Below are 18,160 nucleotides of genomic sequence, written 5' to 3' on the forward strand. Positions count from 1 at the left end.
CAGAAGAGTGGGAGGAGCAATAAGTTAGCCAACCACACCCTGCCTTAAAAACCTTTCATTGGATAATACATATCGAACAGATACCATCCTTTTTTTTCCTTTTTTTTTTTTTTTTAAGGGGTGGTGTTTTTTGAACCTTATCTATGAACCACACATGGTACCCTTCATGGTGTTTAGTTTATCTTCTTCAAAAAGATGATGGGATGAGTTCAGCCTGCCAAGGTTCAACGATGTAGATGCCTACGTACAGTTTAAAACAACTAAATCAATGGAAGAGAAACTTCAGCTGATGTTGCCATATTGCAATTGATGATAGTGTGAGGTAATCCCAAGCAAGATCAGATAAAACAAGATAAGGGAATCTAGTATGGAAAAAAAAAAAAGTGTGATTCATTGAAATAACATATTAAAATATCATGCGACACACTGTACATTAAAAACCAGAAACTGTGATTATTGTAAAAAGATAAATCCAGATGTGGTCACTGTTAATGAGATACCACAGACAGGCAAAGTTCATTGGCATAATACAGCATATTACTGACATCCCAGCACAGCTAATCCAAAATAATTGTTTTATTCTTTTCCTTTAAAATATTTATCATTCTAAAATGTTACTGAATTTTTTCAGGAAGTGGGCAGTAAAGACTTTAACATCGTCTGTTCTTCAAGTAGGTTATAAATATGAGGTATGTTGTATCTTACTACAGCAACCAAGTTATAGGCTTTGCACACACGTATTGCAATATACTCTTCCATTGCTAGATCATAGCATTCACACATTCAGGTGTGCTCTTCTAGACCATAAGGGCAGATTTGGGGATGAATGTGAAGGGGATCTCAAAACATTTATAAAAAAAAATGCCTTAGACACAAGCTGGTCATAGCAGGGCAACCAATCCCTTCTACTCCAAGGAACTCCAGCTCCAAAGAGCACAGAGAGACAAACAGTAGGATACCGAAATGAAATCAGAGGCATGCAGATGCAGACTCCAGAAATGGAGTCGAGAAATGCAGAGAAGCATTTTCTTCCAGTAATCCTGCACATTGCCCTTTAGAGAAAGAAGTCTATATACTGTAAATGATTCTTGTCCAAGTCTGGTGATTTTCTGCCATGGAATGGACTCCGCAGTGGAGAGGAAATATGAGGCTTAATGGCTGCTTTGCACTAGCTCAAATTGGCATTTGAGTATTAAACCTATTGTAAATCTGAATTTAAAATATGAAACGTTATTTTTTCAGTTTTAGTTTTCTGTTTATAGTGAACTATTTTCTGTGAAATATTTTAAGACAGTGAAGATTTCATTAAAACTGATAAATTATAAAGTGAAACAATGTAAAATATTCTAAGAATTATTTCTGATGTAACTCCAATGAAGCCAAAGGAGTCACATGAAAGATGAGTCCAGCTCAACAAGCTTTATCCTACTTAGGGCGAAACACATCACATGGCATAGTTTATGGCAGTTTCAGCTATTGCTTAGCAAGCTCAAGCAAGTAGCTCACTCAGGCAGGTAATAGATCTCACCTGAAAAAGTAACAGATCATATATTGAGGCATGCAAAATGACGTTTCACCACAACAAGATGTCAACTAGTAATTCATTACATTCCTACAAATAACTCAGGAAGAAAAATTCAATATACAACTAAGTGTGCTGGATTGTTATTATTAAGTCAATTTATTTGCATATATTTTTTTCAGTTACTCAGCTTTTCACTCTGCATTTAATCTTACACTTTAATAAAAAACTTATTTAAGTCTTCAGAATAAACTTGAAATTCAGCAGAAGTGAGTGTTTTAAACACTTCAAAGGTTATTCAGACATTTTAGTGCGTTCAAGATTATTTGGAATTTCTTTTAACATTAAAGATCATCTCAGCAAAGAGAAGAAATGGACAACAGCATCTCTTGTGTTAATGGTACAGGAAGTTTAAGTGAATATTGATTAACAATTATGGCTAGCTGAATACAAAATATTGCAACATGAAATATATACTTAGTAAATTTATTTTAAATTTAGAATAAAGTTCATTATCTTGCCTGAACCACAGTCATAATAATACCAGAGGCTGTATTTAAAAGAAAACCAAGGCAAATATTTCTGTTGCTTTTGGTTATTGGAGTTAGCAAGGCTCCTTTTGCTTCTGCAACCAAAGCAGTATCTGGATCTGACATTTTACATTAGTATTTTATGCACATTCTTAACAACTATGGGTATTTGTGACATCAGCAGTATCAAACTAATTGCCATTATCAAATGAAGTTTGCAAAAATATTATGTCTAGAATTCCACAAAAATAAAAATGTTTCTATATAAAATGAATAGCTACTCAATCATTCCCAAATAAAATAAAATTAAAAACATTAAACCAAGCGTACTTTACACATAGAATAAATAATGCAGTGGAACAGAATACTGTATGATATTTTGCTATGTGATATCATGGAATCACATCCAGATTTCTATAGATATTTTGTTAAATTTGTGCATCTTCAATATGAGTTCATAATGCACAGTACAGATGCTGCTTTTGAGCTGTCAGTACACTATGAATGGGCATTAAAAATACTGTGCATTTTGTGTTATAGTTTCTTAATATAGAACGCTCTTAGTTACATATTGCGTATTATTCCTAATACATGTTCAGAGCATATCTTATAACAGCTCCTTTGGAACTTCTAGCATGTATGCTGTGAATGTGTATTAACAGCAGAATTCATTTCTATATTATGAGTCCATAATACTGAAAGCACAATCGAATCTTTGATAAAAGTAGTTGCTCTCCTTGCAAGAAGTTACTCTTCTCACTCACAGCTGTGCCACCTTGCAGTTATTTCTCACCCAGGTCTTTACAACTTGAAAATAATAAAAAAAAAAATCCAGTACTACCACAATTCTATGAGTTATGTCTTTCTTAAAGGAAGATATTTCACAGGGCCTTTCTTTTCCACTCTTTGTTGTATGTGCTAATTATAACGAAGATTTTTTTATTACTGTTTTTTTTTTAATTGCCTGAATATATGCTCCTGATTTTTCATTTTGGCATCCATATAAGTTACCAGACTAAGGTCCATTTGATGCTTATCTAAATAAGTCGAGTAAGCAAATAAGATGCTTATCCAACTAAGTCAAATGCTTATTTGGATAGTAAGTGTAAAACACTGTTCACAGGAAAAAACAAGTATAGAATAATGAACCTCAGTCTGTTCCAGTGGTGTTTTTAACTATCCTGATTTGTGTGTGTGTGTGTGTTTGCATATTTTGCCTAAAAAAAACTTTTACTTTTTTTTCTCTACATTGATAGATGAATGTCCCGACAACCCATGTAAGTAAAGATGGAAAAAGACACTCTTAATTGCCTAAAACAGGGAAGTAAAGTAAAAGCCTTCTGCCTCAGTTTCTTGCTCTCTTCCTTATCTAAATGAAAGTACTGCAAACCTTGGGTCCAGGTCTGATATAATTCTGTTCCTGTGCTCTTGAGGTGGGGGGTGGAGGTGCCCAGGAAGCAAAAGAAAAGCTAGGGAAGACTTGGCTTTTGCCTAATTCCTTTCACCTTCCTATACACTAGCTGGAATAACCAGAAAGACTCAAGATGAAACTATCTACATCATTTCAAGGACTTCACTGTGACCATACTAACAAATAATAGTTTTTAAATACAGTTATATTACTTCAATAAGTAGTACTGAGAGGTATTTTATAGGTTTGATATTACTGCAGAGACATTAGCTCCAGAAAGTGTTCAGATAAGCATTTTGGCAATTAATGGCAAGTATAAACTGCCAACCATACAAGAACAAGATATTTATGCACCTGCAGATGAATATAATAACACCTCAGCTAAAATATTAATAAAATCAGAAAACACAAATTAGATTCAAAGAGTCCCCCATATGACTGGTACTTTTGGATTACATTTATGGGGATGCGGTCCTGCCCAGTGAATGATGGGCATGATTACATTTCCCATTATAATCTGTAATATCTATCACATATCAGAGAGTGTGTAAGGGTGTGTGTACATAAAATCAGTGGAATTTTAGTGTTTTTCTTTAAAAGAAATGGTTACATTTTAGTTTAGCGAGGGAGGCTATTATGGTGTACAAATTCCTTCATTTCTCTTTTCGTTTTCCTGTGTTTTATTTCAACTGTTTTAAAGTATTAATGAAAATGCTATAAAAGTCATAATGTTAAAGTATAATTTTATTTAACATTGTTTTACATGTAAGAGCTATAAACAGGCTGTAGTAAACTTATACAAGCAGTTATCTTGAGGTCTGAGCTGTTTTTTTTTCTTTTATGACTGTAAATAAAAGTAAGATGTACTCAGTTATTTTATAATTCTAACATGCTAGCTGCTCTGTCTCAGAGAATGTTTCAAGATATAAATGCCTGCAGTTTGCAAATTACCATGATCATCAACAAGCAACAAAAAATATGTTAATAAAAGTAAAGTTCTGATAACTGTGCTCTACAGCCAAGTAAAATTTAAGCAATGATAACATGGCATCATTCACTGAAGGACCACTGGTTTCCAGTCCTGGAACTCAGATTAGTACCCTAATTTTTGCCCAGTTTTGTTGTTTTAGTAAAATAAGAAAAAGAAAACAATTAAAAAACAGATTTCAAAATTCAATATTACTAGGCCTTTACTGAGCTTGATCCAATCATTTTCACAGACTATTTAAACTTTCAAGCACACATTTATTGTGGGCTTGAAGAAGATTTGACACCCATTTTGCAGGCTAAAAAATATACTTTAAAATATATACTTAATATAATTTTAATTAATTTACATTGTAAATATAATTAAGGAGTAATTCAAGGGATATATTTTTTTCACAAATGCTACTGCCATTTTTTTCTCAGCTATTCTCTCTGTCACTTCAGGAGGGAATATAAAGCTTTGCAGCCCACTCCATTTTCCCCCTACATCAGCACCAGTCTGCTCTGGGGCTGTGAACGGGAGCACTCATCCTATGGTCACCCTGCACACGCACTCCAAAACAATAACTGCTGCTGAGCAGAATTGTGTCTTGCCTCCTCATATTACCATTTTTAGATAATTTTGAAAAAGAGCCATACAAAATTTAGAAAGAGGGTTTTGAAGTGCTCTCTCAAAACACCCTAGCCTCACCAAGGTGTCATTTTCTTAAGGGAAAAATACAATTTGCATCTGGAAATTTCTGTAAAGGAATACTCAAACCAAACTCTCTCCTAGTCGTCTGCAGCTTGGAGTTCCAAAACATATTCCTAGGTTAGAAATGAATGCCTGATGCTTTCCTTCCCAAAGCCCTTGTTTAGTCATTGACTAAAATGAGAGTAAAACTAGGTAGCAAAGAAAGTTACTTCAACCCAGAAATGTGTCAAGTCCTATGTTCAATAAGTACCTCCTTCTGCCAGCTATTATAATAGAATCAAATATACTGAGAATTATATATATGTAATAATAAAATACCCTCCACATTTTAAATAATCTGTGAGAACATACACAAATTATTGCAATTCATTACTGTAGTACTTAAATCTACTTATATGAGGAATTAGTACAGAAGAACTAATGAACAGTGCAGTGACTCTGGCCTCACTCTGATGCAAAAAAAAACATAATCTTGGCCCGTGGTTACAGCAATCTGCAAAATAGTGTATTAACGTGCTTTGCCAAGAAATATATTGTTCAGCAATTTGGTAAAAGAAGGTGAAGGTTTTAGAAATACACAACAGAATTCTGTACATATACATTAATGTTTGCCTAAGTATCTGTCTAGACGCCTGTAGTTAACTACACTCACACTGTGCATGCGTAAAGGATATGCTACAGTAGACCATGAGATTATACATTTATCCTCATTTGTGAAGGTGGATGCCTAGAACACATGAATAGAAAAAGATATATTATAAAGTATTTAATCCTAATCAATATTTATTAAAGAAGACAAAGTAACTGTAAGGCAAACCTACAGTACTTAAGAAAAAAAAAAGCAGAAAGCTGGATTTCTTATCTTGCAATAGTTAATGAAGTTCTATGATTTATTTTAACCCTGAAGTGGGTTTCAAAAAACCCTAATTATATTAATGTACTAAAAGAAATACAATTGTCACTTAGATTCATTAAGCATGACAGGTGACAGTTCCAAAGATAAATGCTGAAACTTGTGAAAATTGCAAGTTCAGGCTGAAGTGACAATAATATGGTAGCAATGGGATGGAATTGGGCTGCTCACTGCATTAATCAATACTACAATTTATTTTTTAATGTATGAAGAATATTTAGTCTCATTAATTTATGACTAGGTTCTTTCTACTTAACTCTTCCTTTCAGTCTTCAGACTTCGCCTTCATCTTAAAACACTCTGGCTGTTTATAAATCCACAGCCAATCTCATAAAATATCACTGTTGGGAGAGAATCAGCTTTCTTCATGCCATGTGCAATTTGGCAGATTGGGAATATAACTCAATCAATTAAAGGGGATATAGCTCTATTAAGATTGGAAAAGTTGTACTGTTATCACCTGTGCTCTACTCTCTGCAAAATCAGGAAAGATTTGAACGCGTTCAGTTTATGATATCTCACTTATTTTCACAAAGCACAGGCTACACCTGCATTCATCTAGCAAACTCCAGATTTTTTTTTTCCAATTGCTAACCAAGTCAGTATTATATTCAGATTATCACAGACAGTATTTGGGACTTGAACTGGGACTGAGAGGATCCTACCATAAAGTAATTTCTTTACAACTTTATGACTCAAAACACAAAAACACATGCACTCTGTGCTGCCTCACACAGACATGTTTTGCTTATATTGTACTTTGTGATAGCCCACATAGTTGAATTTTAGTACTTTGGGATAGGTGAGCAGTTCAAAACTTTAATTTCTAATACAGTTTGTGAGCAGCGGTAAGGTGTGTAGAGTAGACTTTTATGGATAGCTATCAACAAGAATGCTTACAGCACCTAGTATTTGGGTTATTTTCTTTAAATATGATTAAATTACATACATATGGTAATTGATACATAAATTTAAACTTCAAAAAAGTCAACAAAGCATCCATTTAAACAATCTCCTTCACAGTACTATAGAATGAATACATGAAGGGTTTCAAGAGCAAACATTCAGTTCAGATTTAGAATACAAAATCCCTTCCAAGTAAAAATCTTGGTACTACTGAGTATCAGACAGTATTGAAAAATAGCCCTATCAACAGGTCTAAACTTGTTCTTGACACCGTTAGGGACAAGAAATAATATAAACACTTTAATGCAGAATGTAAACAAATATATCATCATGTCTAATGTAAATGAGCATGAACCTATTGGTAGCCTTTTCTGCTAATATCATATATTTCTGCTCTGTGCATGTTATATAAGATCTAAGTTATGGGCTTGCAACTTATATTGCTCTTTACGTCTCCTGTACATCTGGTTCATTATTCTCATGACCCGTCAAAATTCACCTATAAATGGGTAATATTTCTTAAACTTATTAATCCAGTTTGATTAAGAGACAATGTTCATAGTGGAGGAGTATATGAGGCAATTTATGGCTTTTGAGGATGATTAAATGCTGAAATGGAGCCAAGGCATCTGATAATCACAGGAGCTATTTATTGCTAGAATATTCCAGCCACTTTTCCCATCAGCCAGTAAGAGAAGGACATTCAACAAACAACATTAAAAAGACAGATTTTTCTGGGCAAATGAAACTTTGAAATGCTGTGATGCAACTGCAGTTGAAAGCCCCCACTTGTGTCCCATGAAGGACACAGTATAGGTAAAGTATGTATAGGATTCAGAAGGAATATGATTATCTCCCTAAGAGCAGGGCTAAAGGCAAATAATTGTATGAGGGAGTTACCTGTGTAGAAATTGAGGGCTGAGATTGAAGTGAGAATATACGTGATTTGAGTCAGGATTTATGATTCATTTTCAAATTGCTACTGTAAATGAGTAACAATTATCATCTGCCAAAACGGCCTGTTAGCACATGTTGGAAGCAAGTCCAAAGAGGCTGCAATTCTCCGGTCTCCCGGGAATGAGCCTGTTTCAGTTATACGTCCGAAAATATGAATGAAGTAAGGAATGACGCCATAGGAAGAGGCCACCGTGGAATTAGGAGAAGGGAGGTTCTGCTGGAAAACCTTCATAAGAGCTTGGAGAGGAAGTTGGAGTTGAGGGCTTAGAGGATTTTTTTATTTTTTTTATTTTTTTTATTTTGTTAATGCTGTGAGTCACAAGTAAAAGGCCAATGCAGGGATACCAATCCATATTTATTTAGACAGTGAATACCAAGAGACTAAAATCATTCACAGAGCCTATACAGTAGTCTGCTATCCACAAAACAGCCATGTTTGGTTATTTCATGGTTGTTGGTTTTTTTTTGTTGTTGTTTGTTTTGTTTTGTTTTGTTTTTTAAAAAAAGAAGGCTTCACTTGTACTCTTGCAAAAAACAAGCAACGTCTTCTGCAGCTGAACTACTAAAACTGTAATATGATGGCTTCCAGAACTGTGGTACCAATCTGTATGCTCATGGTGACACTTCTGCTCAAGATTTTCCTTTTCCTGTTCTTCTGACCTTATACACCTCTGTTTAAAGCAGCATAAAATTCAACCCCCTTTGAAATGAATAAAAAGGTGGAAATTCATTTACCCCCAGTGGAAATGAATAAAAAAGTGGAAGGAAGATGCTGGAGAGTCAGGCAGGCAGGTTTGGAGGGTCTGTCCAAGTAGACTACACAGAAAGCAGGTGACATTTCTTCCAGGGATAAAATGGCATTTCCTTAACTGCTAGTCAGAAAAGAAATATAAAATATTGGTACTTCTCACTGACCATTAGGCAGAAAAAGAAAAGAAGACCTCATTTGCCCATTTTTTTTGCCTTCAGTTTTCTGCCTTTCGCATTTTATATCAACTAGCAGTGATCTGCATGGATAAAAGGGAGGAAATCTGAGCTGCTGAACATACCTAACAGGTACTTTTTTAACAGCATCCTGGGAAAAACTGGAGGAGGACTACAACTACAAAGTAAAATACATGAGTACTTTTATTTATAGCTGGTAGGTGCTTAATTTTTTTCTCCCTAGGCAATTTCAGGAAGGAGAGGAAATAGGCAGAGAAGCAGAGGAACACAAATTTACTTTTCATTTACCTTTGCTTACAGATGTTCTGTAACTTCCCATGCAGTGAGAGGGCAGGAGCAATGAATTGCCATGTCGAGTCACTCCAGAGACTCTCCTAGAGCAGTCTGCTCTCTTAGAGAGTAGTCAACACCAGGTACTTCAGTCAAAAGTAGAAGTCAGTAATAAAAGTGTGGAATAATTCCTTCACAGCTACATGCAATGAGTTCTTACACTAATTTGCAATGAGCTGCTTTTCCTTTACCCCAGACATCAGACTTTATCTATTCAAGAGATCGTCCCAATGCATAAGCAGTTTATACAGTTCAAGCATTACATTCTGATCTTCACAAGTAAATGTATAAAACCTCACTCTAATGTGATGAGGAATTTAATTTATTTCTATAGAAATTGCTCAAGCCTCAGAATGAATATGGTCTCAGTGCACCTAAATTCTGAGTCCCAGCTGTGTTTCTTTAAACACAATTTATCCTGAATCTACCATTTTTTTTTTAGTGCATTTTTTTTTTTTTAGTGCAGGAAACCTCAAAAAAAACTTGTAAAATCTACCACAAACTTTCACTGTCTTGGCAAGCAAAACAATATTTGCATGCCTTCTTTTTGTTGTCTATGAAGTAAGGATGGCAGGATTTACTTCCCACGAAGGCTGTATTTATGCTTTTCACCTCAGATCTTTGGTTGGAAGGTACCAATTAATTCCAAACAGTAATTATTTGTTAAAAAACTTAAGACCAGAATCTAGGAAATTAGCAAATATACCTGGCAGCCATCTTCCACAGGATGATTTGCCTAGAGAAATTGTGGATGCCCCATCCCTGGAAGTGTTTAAAGCTTTGAGGATGGGGCTTTGAGCAACCTGGTCTGGTGGAAGGTGTCCCAGCCCATGGCAGGGGGTTGGAACTGGGTGATCTTTAAGGTCCCTTCCAACCCAAACCATTCTATGATTCATGATTCTATGATGTCAGAAGGCTCCATTAGGAGGCACCATCGTTGGATTTTCATTTTTTTCTGACTTTTGGTGTTCAGTTTTGGTCTGTCTCACTTGCAGCATTATTGACAGAGATCACTTTACCCACTTTCACTTTTCTCAAAGAGTTAGAAAAGATGTGATGACAAAATAAAAGCTGCCACTGCAATAGCAGAATAGTTATCGGTGAAAGCATTCTGGGCCACAGTTTCAGAACAATCTGACAACAGTATTTAGAAGTTGACTGGCTTCTTGTTAAGGACATAACAAATCAGTTTGTTCATTCGTGGGATGATAATGCCGTTTCACTGAAGTACAACTGAGTGCCTTTTACATTTTCTGTGCACAGCAAAAAACCCCATAACAATACTGTTGAGCCTTCTGAAATGAATACCTCTTGAAGCAATAAACCTGTTAAAGGAAAAATGGTTTCTGGGCACCAAGGCTATGTGTTTAAGGATTTGAACTTTCTTAATGCCTAAAACCTGGAAAAAAGTCCAGAAAGGACACCCAATTAGAAAGATATTGACTCATCCTGACAAAGGGGAGGGGGAGGGAGGAAGGGAGGAAGGAGGGAAGAGATCAAGGCTCCCAACAAAAGACCTATTCATTTATAACAGCTTGGCTGTGGAACCATTCCAGCATGCTTAAAAATACTTTATCCATTAGTTGGGAACTATTTTCTAAACGCCAGCTTGCTGCCCGTGTCTGACCACAACCAGGTCCCTTTTCACACTGAAGACAGCAAGGTTCACATTGTCAAAAGCAGCCTGCTGCCTCTTCTGGACCTTGTACAGGAGAGGTGCGATGTAAAGCAGAGGTGCCTTGTGTGAAACAAAAATGCCTGACCTCCAGCATGTATAGAGGGGAAGTACAATGCTGCTCAGTTCCTCCCAGGCTATTTTAAGAAAAGAGGACAAATGAATACAACATTTAACTAGAGTTCGCCTTACACTGGAAAAAAAAAAAAGGAAGACTATGTTAGGTTAATTAAGTTATTAAAAATATGGTCATTTAATCCCTCCGTATACAATCTCAACAATAATCCTTTGCAATTTTATATGAGGCTACTTTATATTAAGCTCCAATCATACACCTGAAGAAAATCATCAAACATATTGCACAAATATTCTTATGTAGCAGATGACAGATAAACATTTTTAATTACAAATAGTATATATTTGTTAAACAGCAGGATTTTTTTAATCAAATGATTCTCTTCTAACACTTCCTTCCAATTTATAAAGTGATATAGCTGGAACTATTCATATTTTACGCTAGGTACTGTGGATACAACTTCATATAAAAGGTTTTCTTTATCTGAAATGTGACTGTTGCTATAAAGTTGGCATTTCTATATTTTCCCAGTATTTTATTGCATATGGTTTCAGAGCTTACTTTGAGGAAAATGAACGTCTGGTTTAATGTGTGTTTATTTATCTTGACACATACGTTGCATCCTTATGTTAGTTTGCACTGAGACTCTAGAGAAGATGCTGGGAAAATATTGTGCTGTTGATCTTCTCATCAAAGTATCAGCTTTTCTAAATGTGTCAGTCAGCTACAGCAAAAAGTACTCTGTATTATAATATATGCTCATTCAACCTCTTGCAGGGATCATCCTTGTAACCTTTTCTCATGTGGATATTCTTAATAATATCAGCCCTATGTAAATGCAAAAAACAGCTACATCTATATGCACGGCATGTGTTTCAAGTAAAAATTCAGTGAAAAAATGCTTAAGTTCTTAAAACAAAGCATTCAATAATTTATATTTGTTTAGAGTTTAGATTTAGTGAAAAAATGTTTGCAAGAATTCCTTGTTTGCTTACCTTACCTTAATTATTTTCAAGCTAGGATGGAGAGCAGTGAAGAAAGTGGGCATTGTAAATAAATACAGAACATATTCATGTGTCCAGTTGCACAGAAGTATGGTTTTATTGTACAGATCTCAGTGAGTGCACAAGAGCTGCCTTTTTAGTTTCCTGAGACACGATAGCTATTAACCTTGGTTTGCAGGTACATTGAAATATTTATGAATAATACAATACAGATTCAAAAATATAATCTCCTTTTATGAATACTGGCACATCATAACCCAGCTCTTCAGAAGGCCTGAGAAAAATGGCAGGGCAAGATCAAACATTTGTTTACATCTCACCTCCAACAAAATATAATTTTACTTTGGCTGACCTTTAAGTAGATGTAACAATTATGTAACGAAGTAAAGTGCAAGACAAACAGAGAAAGGGAGACCACAAGTCATGCAATCCAGAATATACTAGAAACAAAATCTAGTTAGTGTTTTATCATGAGAAATGCTAAGTTTTATGTGCAATGCTGGACTTGTAAATGTTTCTAATTTAATGTGGAAACATATCCAGATTTTAATAGCTCATTTCATTTTCTAGGCTACATCAAAGAATGAGATGACCTCAATGCAATACCAGGAATGAAAAGAATTCCTGAATTCTGACCCCAGCTGCAGCCTGCTTTCAAAAGCCTTCCTGCCATTGCCTGCCTTCTGGCTTCTCATAAGCTGGGTGTTGTCTTTATTATTATTATTATTTATTTAAGGACAGTGTTTACCTACTTCATAGGAACACGGTGAAGATTAATTCATGTGTCATGTGAAATATGATATGTGCTGGGAAACAGATCTTGGTGCTGGAAGCGCAAAGGGCAGTTACAGTGCTCTTGGCAAACCATCCGGAAGAAAGTGCCTGCCTGATTGTCTCTGTTGACTTTAAACTCCTTGCTCTGACACTCAGAGGAGATATCAGGGTAGAAAAGAAGGGGTCTCAGGGACTGGCTCGTCTTTCAAATCCACAGTGGAAAGTGCTCTGTGGCCCTCAGCAAAGCTGGTGCAGACTGCTTCCATGTCCTTACTGCAGGTCAGGTGCTAAGCCTTGCATAAACTTCTCTCATTCATGCCTAGGCTTCTCTGCCAAAAGTACTTTCAGCTGAGGTTGGAGCTTACCCTATGTGCAAAGTGGATAATCAGACAACTTTGAGCCTCAAGCAAAACAGGGTGATCAGCTTGGCTACACGGATATAACCCATATATCATGTTCCACTTGATTACTGAATTTTTACTAGTGGGGCTGGTGCAATCCTTAAAACAAAGAAAGGCTTCGAAATGTCCCGCCTCCTCAAACCTGAACAGTCTTAAGCTATAGCTTAGCACAGCAAAAGCTAATTATTAATAACAATATAATACTTTTACAACACACCACTCAAAAAACAAAATGTTGCTATTATTTGGGTACAGTAGCTTCATCAGTATCGTGAAAATCGAGGTACATTTGCATGTCTTAATAACTTAAATAAACTTGACTACAAAGAAAACTATATTCAGTACTACATGAGGCATAATTAAACAGTTGTTAATTCTGTTTATAGGGATATTAGAATGTCATATCATTGAATTATATATAAGAATGTTTGCTTAATAGAAGACAAATGTAAGTAGAGAATAAAATAGACCACTCATCTCTGTAACAGGTAAGATGAAGTTCAAACTAGCCTGTTATCCTGTCTCTCACATTAGCCAGCAGCAGATGCCTACGCAAAAAATAAAAATAAAAATTATTTCCTGAGTCTATTCTGCCAGGCCAGAAAAACTTGCAGCTCAGAACTAACTGAACTAGATAATTATTCCTATTCAACATCCTTTTTGAATAAAGGATGATTTTGAATAAAATAACATCCTTTTTGAATAAAATAAAAATTCATGGCTTTTTCCTTCCAATTCTTTTTCAAGAATCAACTTTTAGCTCCACAAATGTTCTGTAGTAACTTAATTGCATGAAAACTTATTTCTATTTTGTTTTGAAATTGCCACATTCTAATTTCATCTGATAGCTGCTTGCTCTGTCTAGAAAAGACAGTGCACAGTCAGTCCCTGTTTAACTCCTCCATAAGCTCGATAATTTTATGAACTGCTGTTACATCCCTCTTCCTTTGTCTTTTTTTCTAGTCTTAAGATTCTTAAGATTTTTAATTAAACATTGTATTGAAACTATTTCATACTTTTGATCACTCTTGTGACCTTCTCTGTATCTTTTCGACTAGGGGAGAGAGTGAGGGTGAAGTGACCAGAAGTATTTACAGTGTTCAAGATGTGGGCACACTGTGAAATTACAGAGAGGTGTAATGATATTTTCCATTTTGAGTTGACATTTTCACGGAGCTATTTCTCTACAGTTATCCACTATATATAATTTGAAGACCTCATTCCTGGGTGACAGGCTGTGTATGTTAAGGTAGGATTTATATATAATTAACATTGAGGTTATTTTTTCCCCCCAGACATCACATTTATTTACATTTCTTTTCACTTGCTTTTTTATTACCAAATATTATGTTCTGCAACTCTTCCCAGTTGGTCCTCGTCTTTCCTGTCTTGAATAACCTTATAATACCAAAAAATGTTGTTGTCTTCACCCACCTTTCCATCTCATTTTTTACTATGTTGAGGAGGACAGGTTTAGCACACACTTTTGTAGGTCTCTGCAAGTAGTCTCCCTCAACTGAGAAAAGAAAAAAAAAAAAAAACCTCTATGAGCTTACATTTTTTCTTTCTGTTTTGAGCAATTATTCATCCATTTAAAGACCTTCTCTCTTACTCAGTGGCACTGGCAGCGAGGTTACTCTTGTCTATCTGATTGCTCAGACTTCATCCATTCTCAATTTTGTGTGTGTGACTTCTCCTTACAAAAACCACATTGCTTTCCCTTATAAAACATATATTTACATGTCTGCTAACTACATTCTATTCTGTTCGTATTTGCTCAGTTCACATGGGAACAGGTACTTTCTTTGATCCTCCTTGAATTTTTTTATTATTATTTTTTTTTAATCAGCATCGCATATGCCCCTTCCATTCCTGAAGTAACAGTTTAAAGCAAAAGATGTACATGCTATAGCAAATTATTGGGCTTCCTCATACCTAAGCTACTCTAAAGTTCTTGATTTCATAAATGATAAGTTATTTTTTAATCTTGATTTTGTAACTTTTATTTTCTTTCTGTGAATTATTTTGTTGAAACAGATGTCAGAACCCCTTGGGAAATGGACTCAAGTTTCTCCACAGTAAACACCGGTACAGAAAAATGCTTGTAGTTTCCCCTACTGCTTCATCTTCCCTAAATCTTTTTTGCATACCTTGATTATCTGTCTCTACAAACTCTTGTTTCCTTCTTGCAAACTTCTTGGGCTTTGTGTGTTTGGGTGGAAAAAAAAAAATTCTCTTTCTGCCTTTTGCAAGTTTTTCGTTAATTCATGTTTCATGTTTTCCCCTTTTGGCTGTCCTTTGCAGTTTTTTTCTTTAAGGAGTTTCTTCATTCTGATGTAGTTCACTTTTCAAAATTAATGGGATTTTTGGCTTTGTTTTTCTGACAATGATTTTGAAATTAAATACATTATGACCATGCTAAGCTTCCTGTATGGATTGCAAACCAAAATTAAAAAATTAAAGCCTGGTATAGCTCTTCTTGCAATAAATTTTACATTAAGACCTTTTATATTAATGCAGGGGAATGAAATGAACTCTTGATGTCTGTAGAGAAGTGCACAATACAGAGCATAAGAATAGCAATCTGGAATTAAATATTTTTCTTGATCATCCCAAAGCTAGACAATGACAGTAGCCAGAAACCATTATGACCCAGCTACACAACAGCTGCAGCCCACGGCAGCTGGACCCTGTTCCATGCCTATTGCTGGGCTGAAGACCACTGTCAGCACCAGTTTGAAGTCCTTAGGCCCAGACAGAACAGATGATTGGTCCCACAGCAAGCACTGGGATACTGCCTCACATGTCTATACATTCACCTCTTGCCCAGAGCTTCACTTCTTTTTGAAACCTTCCTCTGATTTGTATTGTCTTGCTGCAGTATGACCAGTGAGGTCATTGTGTAGTCCCATTGTGTGGTGGTGAAGGGCTGTGGCAGGAAAAGCCCTTGTATAGAGCTGCTTGCTGAGGTGATGGACCCTGGACACCTGGTGCAGAAGAGCTGGTTATTAAAAAGAGAATCAGGGCAACGTGTTAGGGCCACAGCTTTTATATCAGGCCTTCCATGAGCAACTGATGGCAGCCAACCTGCAGACCAGATGTCAAGAGGATCCTCCAACATAGAACACTCTGTAAAGGGCCTCTGAGCCCCACAGATGTGGCACTAGCCTACCTGAAGGGGAAAAAAAAAAAAAAAAAGAAATCAAATACAATAGGCAACAGTACATAGAAAGATAAAATTGGGGTAAGACTGTCAAAAATGACATTTAAAAGGGACAGAGATGGCAATTGATTTTTATACACAGAATCACAGAATCATAGAATCATTAAGGTTGGAAGAGACCTTCGAGATCATCTGGTCCAACCATCACCCTACCACCAATACCACCCACTAAACCATGTCCCTAAGCGCCAGGTCCAACTTTTCCTTGAACACTCCCAGGGATGGTGATGCCACCACCTCCAGAATAGTTAAAGAAAAGAAAGGGATGCTCCAGTAGGATCAGTAGATGACGTAGTGATAAATTTTATTCATTTAATAAGACAGAGTTTGAACACAGAAGTTTGGATAACGTGATAGCTTTACTCAGTGTTGCAAAGTCACTCCATATTCAGGAGGGCTGCCAAAGAACAGTCCAGAATTTAGTCAGTCATGTAGAGTGTGTTTAACATTTGGCTTAGAGTTTGAAGGATCCCAGCCAGACCTGCAACAGCAGGCTCTCAGTGGCTTATCATTGTGGCTGTTACCTGGAGCATTTGTAGTCTCAATCAGCTGTTAATGCTTCTCTTGTAAGATTATAAAATAATTGCAAATAGCTCAGATTAGGAGGTGTGAATGTCACTTAAAGCTCATTTCTATTTCATATGCTTTCCAGCATTCTCTGTAGGCAGCAGATGAGGGGCTGCAGAAAAATGGGAGCAGAGAAACAAACAATAATAACAAGCACTAATCAGAGTGTAATAATCTTTTAAGTCGCACTTATGTTAAAAGGTAATCACTGATATTCACACCACACTGAATAAGCAGCATTTCATATAGACTTCATAGTTCCAAAATGAAAATAAAGTCTTTGAGTTCCTAAAAGACATCAGCAACAAAAATGAAGAAAAACAGTTCTCAAATTTTAGTACTGGCTTCAAGAGTTCTGCATTTTCTCGGTTATGACATAAGATCCTGAGCAAGCTTAAAAGCACATTTTGCATCAGGTTGTGCTTGCATCATTGTGCTTGAATATACTTTGTCAATTGTGATACTGCGGCAGACAGGTGTCCATGAGGTCAGCAATATTGAGACTTGAGCACATCTGGACATACTTGAAAGCAGTCATAGGTGACTAGGTTACTTAGATTGTGGAAACTCCTATTAAAAAATAATATAAATACCACCCTGATTTGATGGCAGAGGAGGGAATGGTTTCATGACAAAAAGTCTTGAGAGGCGACACCAACATGAGCAGTTGTCATGCCCATCTCCACTATTGCAGTGGCAGTGGGTACAAGCCAGGCTTGTCCCACATAGGAGGACAACTATTGCCACATCCTTCATACGTGAGCCTGTGACCTGAGAGGGCTTTCAAAACAGAGACGTAGTTAGGCACCTAGATATGTGGATCTAACCATCAGTCTCCAAGTCCCCTTCCAAGTCCAAGTCTCAATTTTCATGTTTGTAAAATACATTAGTAATACCTGCTTCACTAGTGTATGCAAGCATTCATTTCCAGTGTATATGAAGTACTTTGAGATCCTTGAAGAAAGGATGTTGTTGAGGCAGAGGTTTTTTTTTGTTGTTGTTGTTTTTCTGTATCAAACACACACACCAAAAAAAAAAAGAGATTATATTCTTCTGGGTACTGTTAAGATTTCTCCAAAAATTTGAGTTGTCTGACTAGCATAAATGAATAGCATAAAACTCAAGACTAATTCCAAACATAGATAAACAGTATTTTTCAAAATATAACTAAAGTAGAAAGCAAATAATATTTCAAATCCCTACTTTATTTTATGCATTTTTATATACATGCACACTAAAACAATA

At 35.9% G+C, this 18,160-nt stretch overlaps 1 long non-coding RNA gene across 3 annotated transcripts; it reads right to left on the bottom strand.

Annotated features, from left to right (window-relative positions):
- Positions 1 to 12,731: 12,731 nt before the first annotated feature.
- On the bottom strand, positions 12,732 to 17,907 carry LOC308176593. 3 transcript variants are annotated; one of them, XR_013938433.1, is made up of 5 exons: positions 17,812 to 17,907; positions 16,873 to 17,027; positions 15,945 to 16,297; positions 14,560 to 14,641; positions 12,732 to 13,673 (listed from the first exon to the last, which is right to left on the bottom strand). It is a non-coding gene; the product is annotated as an uncharacterized lncRNA (long non-coding RNA). The 3 variants fall into 3 exon arrangements; XR_013938434.1 differs by having other exon boundaries at positions 15,276 to 16,297; XR_013938435.1 differs by lacking the exons at positions 12,732 to 13,673; positions 14,560 to 14,641 and having other exon boundaries at positions 14,699 to 16,297.
- Positions 17,908 to 18,160: the final 253 nt, after the last annotated feature.

This window comes from Anser brachyrhynchus, assembly GCF_964034855.1.
Source record: "Anser brachyrhynchus genome assembly, chromosome: 1".
Classification (NCBI taxonomy): Eukaryota; Metazoa; Chordata; class Aves; order Anseriformes; family Anatidae; genus Anser; species Anser brachyrhynchus.